Genomic DNA, 9,964 nt, shown 5'->3' on the forward strand with positions numbered 1-9,964 from the left:
TTTATCAAACTTTAGTTCCATGAGAAAACAAAACCATGAAAAAGTGCAAAATATACACAGTTCCTGACAGTACACACACAGGATTTTTTCTTATAAAAACCATAAAATTTTACATTTGTGTAATGAAGTTAGAGTAGATTTCACTTCATTGTTAATATACAAGTTTTTGCTTGAAAGTGCTTACTTTATTTAAAAAAGAGAAGATTAAAAGAAAGGGTGGCAGGATTTTTTTTTTTTTAAACAAACATATGTCTTGTGTCCCAATCTCCTTCCTCCTCTTCTTTTAGTGCAGTACAGAGCACCAACTTCATTGAAACATCCAATTTCAAAAGATGTTCCTGAAACCTCACCTACAGCAGCACCCTAGGCGTCCTGTTGGGGGTGGCTCCTTTTTTTTCCGCAGTCATTCTGAACCTTTCACAACTTCACCCCTTTCATTCTCACCTCAAAAATGTCATGGATGGCCTTCCAGAAGCAATGAAAATTATAGTCAATCAGACCTTTTCTTTCAAAGCTTTCCTCTCTAACAAAGCAAAAAAGAGCCAGAAACTTTGTCGCCTCTTTTAAATAAAGAACTGTTGTATTATTCAGCTTTATAATGGCTGTTGATTCCTTGTTATAGGGGGTTCCTGCTCCATCTTCTTTGAGGCCACAAATACAAGAAATATCAATGACCACATCATCATGTCACAGCAGAGCTCTTAGGTTTGCATATCCACAGGGGTACTGTCTGTTGTGATATAAATCTTACCGACCACATCAAAGAGAAACAACTTTTCAATTCCAAAATTTGAGATAAAGATGTTTAGCAAATTCTCCAGGGTGGGAAGTTGTGGAATCAGTTTCTGAACCACTTTGCCAAAAGCTTCAAATATTGAATGGTCATATATGCTTGTCAAATAAAAGCTGACATGAATTTTTTCTAGCCTAGCATCTGCAAGGGCATCATTTGCCCTCTGGTGAATGTCTCTCTGGGTTTAAATTTTGTGTCATCTGATAGACCCATCCACTTTGTGAATAAACACCTCAAAGTTGATGTCGCTGTTGACTTTGTAGGCCGTGGTCACTGTGAGGTGGATCTGGCCAAGGCCTCCATGTAATCATCCTGGGAGTCTATGACAAATATCAGTGCTCCTTTCCCTTGGAAGATCATCTCATAGTCAAAGGTGGGGTCAAAAAAGTCAATCTGTCCTGGAAAGTCCCAAATCTGAAAATTAACAAAGAAACTGTTGGAAACGTCCTCCCGACAGATCTTCTTCCTGCTCTCCAAGAACAGAGTTTCCCTGGGAAACATTTTATGAAAGACGACTTTCTGGATGGATGACTTGCCGCTCCTTCTTAGGCCTGTGTGCAGGATCCTTGGCTTGACCTCTGTGCTAAGGGGGTCGCTAACGTCCAGAACTCCCTCCTCCGCCCCGGTGTCCAGCTTGGGGTCAGAGGAGTGGGACCCGTCTCCGTGGTCCACTAGCCCCATCAGCTCATCCTCCTCCTCTGGCTGGGGCTTCCCCAGCATCTGGCTAATCACGCCCACAGCCATCCCTCCGGGGAATGATGGGGGTCCCCGGTGGGGAGGGGGTGTTGGCCAAACCTCCTGGTCTGCAGCTGGCAACCTATTTCTAAATTGAGGTTTTGTCCTGAGGTCTGTGGCCAGAGGCGGAGACCACACTTCCCCACAGCAGTCTCGTCCAGGTCCAAGATTGAAATGTTTTTAAATATTTAACAGTAAAAATATAATTCATAAAATTTAAGGAAAAGCAATGGAAATTTCTTTAAGAACCTTGGTATAGAAATGAAGTATGGCTACCTCTTGAAGATTCATAAGAAAGGAAGAGATTATTCCTCTTTACAAGCCAGCTTCACCATCACCCTATGCTGGTTTCAACTACACAAATGAGCCAGAGGACCCCAGTGACACGTATTGTCGTCTCTGAAGTCTTTTACTTTAGTTGCAGCCTTCCCAGTTCCTGAACCCATCTTGACTCAAACAGAAGGCATACTTTAAAATGCCTGTCCTTACCTTATTTTTGATAAAGGAGGCAACAATATACAATGGAGAAAAGACAGTCTCTTTAACAAATGGTGCTGGGAAACTGGCCAACGACCTGTAAAAGAATGAAACTAGAATACTTTCTAACACCATACAAAAAAATAAACTCAAAACAGATTAAAGATCTAAATGTAAGACCAGAAACTATAAAACTCCTAGAGGAAAACATAGGCAGAACACTCTCTGACATAAATCACAGCAGGATCCTCTATGACTCACCTCCAAGAGTAATGGAAATAAAAGCAAAAATAAACAAATGGGACCTAATTAAACTTAAACCATTTTGCACAATGAAGGAAACTATAAGCAAGGTGAAAAGACAGCCTTCAGAATGGGAGAAAATAATAGCAAATGAAGCAACTGACAAAGAATTGATCTCAAAAATATACAAGCAGCTCATGGAGCTCAATTCCAAAAAAATAAAAGACCCAATCAAAAAATGGGCCAAAGAACTAAACAGACATTTCTCCAAAAAAGACATACAGGTGGCTAGCAAACACATGAAAAGATGCTCAGCATCACTCATTATCAGAGAAATGCAAATCAAAACCACAATGAGGTACCATCTCATGCCGGTCAGAATGACTGCTATCAAGAAGTCTACAAAAAATAAATGCTGGAGATGGTGTGGAGAAAAGGGGACCCTCTTTCACTGTTGGTAGGAATGCAGACTAGAACAACCACTATGGACCACAGTGTGAAGATTCCTTAAGCTGGAAATAGAACTGCCATACAACCCAGCAATCTCACTGCTGGGTATACACACCGAGGAAACCAGAATTGAAAGAGACACATGTACCCCAATGCTCATCGCAGCACTGTTTACAATAACCAGGACGTGGAAGCAACCTAGATGTTCATTGGCAGATGAATGAATAAGAAAGATGTGGTACATACACACAGTGGAATATTACTCAGCCATTAAAAAGAATGCATTTGAGTCAGTTCTAATGAGGTGGAGGAAACTGGAGCCTATTATACAGAGTGAAGGAAATCAGAAAGAAAAACACCAATTCAGTACATTAACACATATATATGGAATTTAGAAAGATAGTAACCATGGCCCTATATAGAGAATCCCAGGGACGGGGGAGCCTGGTAGGCTGCCATCTATGGGGTCCCACAGAGTCGGACACGACTGAAGTGACTTAGCATAGCATAGCATAGCATATACAAGACAGCAAAAGAGACACAGATATAAAGAACAGACTTTTGGACTCTGTGAGAGAAGGCGAGAATGGGATGATTTGAGAGAATAGCATCGAAACATGTATATTACCATATGTGAAATAGATGACCAGTCCAAGTTCGATGCATGAAACAGGGCACTCAAAGCCTGGGTGCACTGGGACAACCCAGAGAGATGGGATGGGGAGGGAGTGTGGGAGGGGAACTTGGAACCAGGGTACACATGTACACCCATGGCTGATTCATGTCAATGTATGGCAAAACCCACCACGATATTGTAAAGTAATTAGCATCCAATTAAATTAATTAATTTTAAAAACACCTGTCCTTAAGCTAGATGTAAGAGTTGACTTGTTGGAAAAGACTCTGATACTGGGAGGGATTGGGGGCAGGAGGAAAAGGGGACGACAGAGGATGAGATGGCTGGATGGCATCACCGACTCGATGGACATGAGTTTGAGTGAACTCCGGGAGATGGTGATGGACAGGGAGGCCTGTAGTGCTGCGATTCATGGAGTTGCAAAGAGTCTGACACGACTGGGCGACTCAACTGAACTGATACAAAGTTATACTACACAGCCATAAGAAGGTGAAATCTTGCCATTTGCAGCAACTTGGATAGAACTTGAGGGTATCATACTAAATGAATATGTCAGATAGAGAAAAACAAATACCATATGATTTCACTCATATGTGGAATACCAAAAAAAAAAAAAAAAGCAAAGCAAAATAAATGAACAAAAAAAAAAATACAGAGAACACAATAGCGGTTACCAGAGGGAAGCGGTGGAGGAGAGTGAAATGGGTAAAGGGGAACACCTGTAAGGTAGAAGACGGAAACTGAATTTTTGGTGGTGAATATGCTATAGAAGAAGGACTTCCCTGGTAGCTCAGACAGTAAAGCGTCTGCCTACAGTGCAGGAGACCCGGGTTCGATCCCTGGGTCAGGAAGATCCCCTGGAGAAGGCAATGGCAACCCACTCCAGTATTCTTGCCTGGAGAATCCCATGGACGGAGGAGCCTGGTTGGCTGCTGTCCATGGGGTCACAAAGAGTCGGACACGACTGAGTGACTTCACTATCACTATCACTATGCTATAGATAGATACTCATGCATGCATGCTCACTCATGTCCGACTCTTTGTGACCCCATGGACTATAGCCTGCCAGGCTCCTCTGTCCATGTAATCTTCCAGGCAAGAATACTGGAGTGGGTTGCTGTTTCCTCCTCCATGGGATCTTTCCAACCCAGGGATTGAACCCATGTCTCCTCTGTCTCCTGCATTGGCAGATGACTTCTTTACCACTGCACCACTTGTGTATATTAATAGTATATGCAGTGTATTATATGTTTCACATGTACAATATATTTCTACTTTTGAAGTAGAAATATAATGTACATATGAAATGCATATAATGTTATAAACCAATGTTTAAAAAATGTCCTTGAATCAGTCTCCTGTTCTAATTGAATATATATGAGGCAAATACTGCTATCTTCCATGCTTACCAAAACATAATCTTTACCTAATAAAATAAGTGTTCTATAATCTTATATATTTCTTCCACTTTTCCAAAGTAGAGTCCATTCTTAGATTTAAAAATATATATATAACCTAACTTTAACCATCACTTTCATGAGTCCATATTAACAAAATAAGAATTTGAACATGGATCTGATTCCAATTCAAAGTGCATCTGTCTGTTCACTTGTTTGTACAAATAATGCTCATGCTGACTGGTTGATTATACCACAGATTAGTTGGTCATAACACATAGGCAACTATAAGATCAGATTGTGCATAGAATCCTTCTACATTTTTAATCTTCTAGAAAATAAAAGTACTGCCCATATGAAATCTGGTTCCCTTAATGAATTCACTAGGAGAGTCACCCTGGCTTGCAGTTGTTTGATTAAAAGAGCATAAATTTGGATATTTGAAGGTTCAGAGGCATTTCCTATTGTAATTTAAATAAAGCAGTCTTGGGGTAAGAGACATACCGAGGGGAGCTCATAATCGGATTAGTAAAGGTTTCACAAGTGAACCCAAATTCACCAAATAGCCAAAGTTTTAAAATATCACTAAAAACCACAGATAAAATATATACTTTCTTGAGAATAAACTTACAAGGGCTAGAGAGTGCTGGAAAATAAGAAAGGCAGATGCAAAATTAAAATTTAGAACAACAAATAAAAGAAGTTATTGGATTAAAAAAAAAATCACTGCACACATTAAAAAAAAAAAAAAACAACCCACAGTTCATGGTAAGTCTAAATTACAGTTGGAAGCATGCCAGCTAGTTACAGAGCACAGAGAAGGTGAAAATCTCTCAAACTAGAGTACAATTAATGCTGCCTGGGCTTTCTGGAATCCTTTCCAAATGTATTTCCAAATAAAAGTACTCTGTTTCTCTGTTGGATGCCAATAAATGGTAAACCTTAAACTTGGGAACTCACTACCCAGCAATAGCCAAGAGCTCATTTACAAAATGCCGTGGAAGGATCCTTTTTCCCACGTGACAGGAGGGAGAAAAGATTCTCTTTCTTTAAAGGGTCCTGCCACTTAATGAACATTCTACCCATTACAGTCAACATTTTGTCTCTGTCTTTGGTAACAGAATGATAAATGGATAGATTTGGTTATGAAGCTACATGATGAGGTTTCCACATTGCCTAAGTATAGTAATTTTCTTCTTCGGTGGGTTTTGAGCTTTCTTTTTTCTTTTCCTAGACCACTGAAGCACGCCCAGGGATATCACTGATCTTTAAGGCTTCAAGTGAGCTCCAAGATTCTAGCACACCTCCCGCCTTTAACAGAAGTGGAAAATGAGGCCCAGTTTAGCATCTTAGCTAAAAACACACAGCTAGCTAATGTGAAAAGTAAGGCTTAATGTCCATTCAATAAATATATTTGGTTCTTAATATAACTAATATGTATCGGACACTTCCTTTAAGTGACACTGCACTAAAGTCTTTACACAAATTTCCATATTGTATTCACACACACACACACACACACGTGCTCAGCCCTCAAGGCAAGTGTTATTATATTCCCAGATCTATGAAGAAACTGAGATCAAGTAACTTGCTCAAGGTCACACTAGTTCTGAGTAATGGAGCTAGGATTTGAATCCATGCCCTGTGAGAGATACAGGAATAAAACTGACAGCATCCCTCTTCTGAAGAAATGATATAGAAAAGCAACTAAGACAGACTTAGTAATACGGAACTGCATACAGGACTATCCCCACACCTTACTCTGCAATGCAGGAACTGACCCGTATCTGTGGATCACCCACGACCTTAGCTTCATTAATGCTGAGCATCCAGTAATCCCAGAATCATACACAGGATGCTCTGTGGGCAGTTGCAACACTTACACACAGAATGCAAACTATTCTGCTGCAGTGTCTGTAGTTTTTCAGTTGATATTTGGAAATTAGCCTCAGTATCAATTGTCTTAAGCTGAGAATCCATTGTCCTTGAAGAAAAAGAGCAATAACATTTTCTCTAAGCTTGAGTTAATCTATGACAGGCTTGGCAAGCAGCAAAACAGCTTGGACTACCTAGAATTCACCTGAGAAACACTAAGTCGTGTACAGAACCTGCACTTACAGAACTAAAGGACCTCTCATCTTAAATCACTTTCTTGAGAAACGTCAAGACTTTTTCCATCATATCATTTTGGTAGGCTTTTCCTTTGAAGAAATAATGTTTCTTCACTGGTTTCTGAAACTCTATATGGGGTCCAAGACTCTGTTGGCTGCCTAACTGTCAATTTCTTCCCCTTCAATTCATAAAAATATAGTCTTAAAATGCCAGATACTCATTTTCCCAACTTCTTTGCAGGTAAGTGTAGCTATATGATTTCTGGGTAGCAGTCTGGATCAGACAACAAAGGACTGGTTCAGGTGAAAATATAGATGAGAAGAGTGATTTGGACTGGGTTCAAGCTGACTTTTACTTTGATTTATGCCTGAACGAGGAAACAAGCATACATTAGACTTATCTAATACATACATTAGATAAGTAAGAAAGTGTGTAAGCAGCTTCCGGAGCCTCTCTGAAGTCAGTGCTTAGTGGAACCCACATAGAATGAGAAACCCAACGGTTCTGAGGTGCCAAAAAAACTGCAGTTTCAAGTACTTTACACGATTACATGGGATGATGGTTAGAGGGTCCACCTACTACATTATAAGACAATTCCCTTCTGCACCATCTCCACGTTCTGTTTTTAACTGCATCATGTAGCCTATAAAAGACCTGGTCACAGCCTTCCATGGAAAAAGGAATATTCTTAGGGGCAGGGTAGAGAATGAGTAGCTTCTGGTAACAATTTTTGTTTTCTAATTAAAAAAAGAGAAGAACGTTTGCATCCCAGTTCCTTCCTGCCTTTGGAAGCTGTGTGTGAAACCTGGAGTACAAGCAGTCATCTTATGACTGTGCAGACCTGAGGAGAAAGGCCAGCCTGCTGAGGGTGCTTGAGAAGGATGGAAAATCCTAGATCCTTGACAGCTTTGTTAAACTGCTGAAATCATCCACCCTGAATTTCCTACCTCTCACCTACTTCTTTGGAGAATAAGGGATGTATTTGGGTTTATTTGGTATCTTGTAGTTTAAATCCTCTTAAGTGATGCAACTGGCACACTAATTCATTGAGGAAATCAGCCCTCAGAAAGGAAAAAATGTCTCAAGGGAAATATTCTCTATGAAGAATGTTCCATAAACAGAATCTTACCTTCTGTAATTCATCCTTTGGATCTCAGTGTATATAGCCCTGCTCCCCCAAATCTAGGATATTTGATGAGGGGCCTATTTACCCTCATTAAGTATAACATAAGTTACCATTATTTCTTAAATGTCTTTGTTTCTTTACCAGCATGTAATTTACCATTATTTTTTAAATGTCTTCAATTCTTTATCAGCAGCATGACTATAATCTTCAGAAAAGCAGGGGCTATAATTCACATAAGAGTTATAGGTTATATGTTTGTTATACCACATCCAGCATATAGTGTTGTGTAATTTTTGCTGAGTGTAAACTTCCAAGGAGATTACTTCAGTCTCTAAAGGCCAACCCTAAATAATAACCATTCACTATGTAAAACTGTTTTTAGTGACTCCTTCATTTTAGTTCTGTGACTTTCCTTTCATTAAAACATTCTGCTCCACCAAACCTCCCGTAACTTCAGGCCTGCCTGATTTCCTCAAAACTTTATGCTGCCCAGGGATTATAATTTTGTGTTTACTTTTATAAATCTACCTTTCTTTAGCACCAGACATAGTCTAGAGTTCTGATCTTCCATTAATTACAACTGGATGATAATAGCTGAATACTTAATAACTTAATACTTAATACTGGATACTTAATAGCTGTTGAATAAATGAAATCATGAATGAGTCTACTGACTCAGTGACTATGACAGGGTGGGTTAATATTCTGAGCCTTCTTAATTACATGGGCTTCCCTAATAGCTCAGTTGGTAAAGAATCCACCTGCAATGCAGGAGAACCTGGTTTGATTCCTGGGTCAGGAAGATCCACTGGAGAAGGGATAGGCTACCCACTCCAATATTCTTGGGCTTCCCTTGTGGCTCAGCTGGTAAAGAATCTGCCTGCAATGCGGGAGACCTGGGTCTAATCCCTGGGTTGGGAAGATCCCTGGGAGAAGGGAAAGGCTACCCACTCCAGTATTCTGACCTGGAGAATTCCATGGACTGTAAAGTCCATGGGGTCACGAAGAGTCAGACACGACTGAGCAACTTTCACTTTCACTTTCAATGTGTTACATAAGAGTTTAATGAATCTTCATTTGGCACCTCATGTATACAAGGCACCTAATCCTCTACCTTAAGTATCTTTCCACATCAATTTAATTGATTTAATTTAAATGATGTACTTGGGCACCCTTAAAAGTTTTCTTTTTTTCAATCACTTGAAAATGTTCTGAGTTTATAAGATAAAACTGATTAGCACATTTAGTATATATTCATATTATATTGCTTCCCTCATAATTCAGTTGGTAAAGAATCCACCTACTATGCAGGAGACCCCGGTTTGATTTCTGGGTTGGGAAGATCCACTGGAGAAGGGATAAGCTACCACTCCAGTATTCCTGGGCTTCCCTGCGGCTCAGCTGGTAAAGAATCCACCTGCAATGCGGGAGATCTGGGTTTGACCCCTGCGTTGGGAAGATCCCCTGGAGAAGGTAAAGGCTACCCACTCCAGTGTTCTGGCCTTGGAAATTCCATGCACAGTATGGCCCATGGGGTCACTAACAGTCAGACATGACTGAGCAACTTTCACTTTCACTTTGATATTATATTAACTAATTAGTGTCCTGATCTGGAAGGAAAAGATAGCTTAGCCTAGGATAGCCATTTTGGAGTTCCAATTTCCTTGACTTACTATTACTTCAGTAAACTCTAGAATATGAACCCATATATATTAGCTTTCTCTTGCTGCTGTAACAATTTTCCACAAACCTTGTAGTTTAAGCATCACAAACTTACTATCTTACAGCCATAGAGATCGGAAGTCTGACAGAGATTTCACAGGCTAAAAGCAAGGTTACACAAAACTTTGCCCCTTTGTAGTGTCTCTGGAGAGAATCTACCTCCTTGCTAGTCCAACTTTTTTAGAGGCCACTTCCTTTGTGGCACCCTTCCTCTGTCTTCAAAGCCACAAGGTCTCATCTCTCTGAGCCACCTTCTGTCCTCACATCTCTCT

At 40.1% G+C, this 9,964-nt stretch overlaps 1 pseudogene; it reads right to left on the minus strand.

Annotated features, from left to right (window-relative positions):
- Positions 1-350: 350 nt before the first annotated feature.
- Positions 351-1,537, minus strand: LOC109562469 (ras-related GTP-binding protein D pseudogene; annotated as a pseudogene).
- Between the last annotated feature and the right edge of the window lie 8,427 nt (positions 1,538-9,964).

Source organism: Bos indicus, chromosome 8, assembly GCF_029378745.1.
Source record: "Bos indicus isolate NIAB-ARS_2022 breed Sahiwal x Tharparkar chromosome 8, NIAB-ARS_B.indTharparkar_mat_pri_1.0, whole genome shotgun sequence".
NCBI lineage: Eukaryota > Metazoa > Chordata > Mammalia > Artiodactyla > Bovidae > Bos > Bos indicus.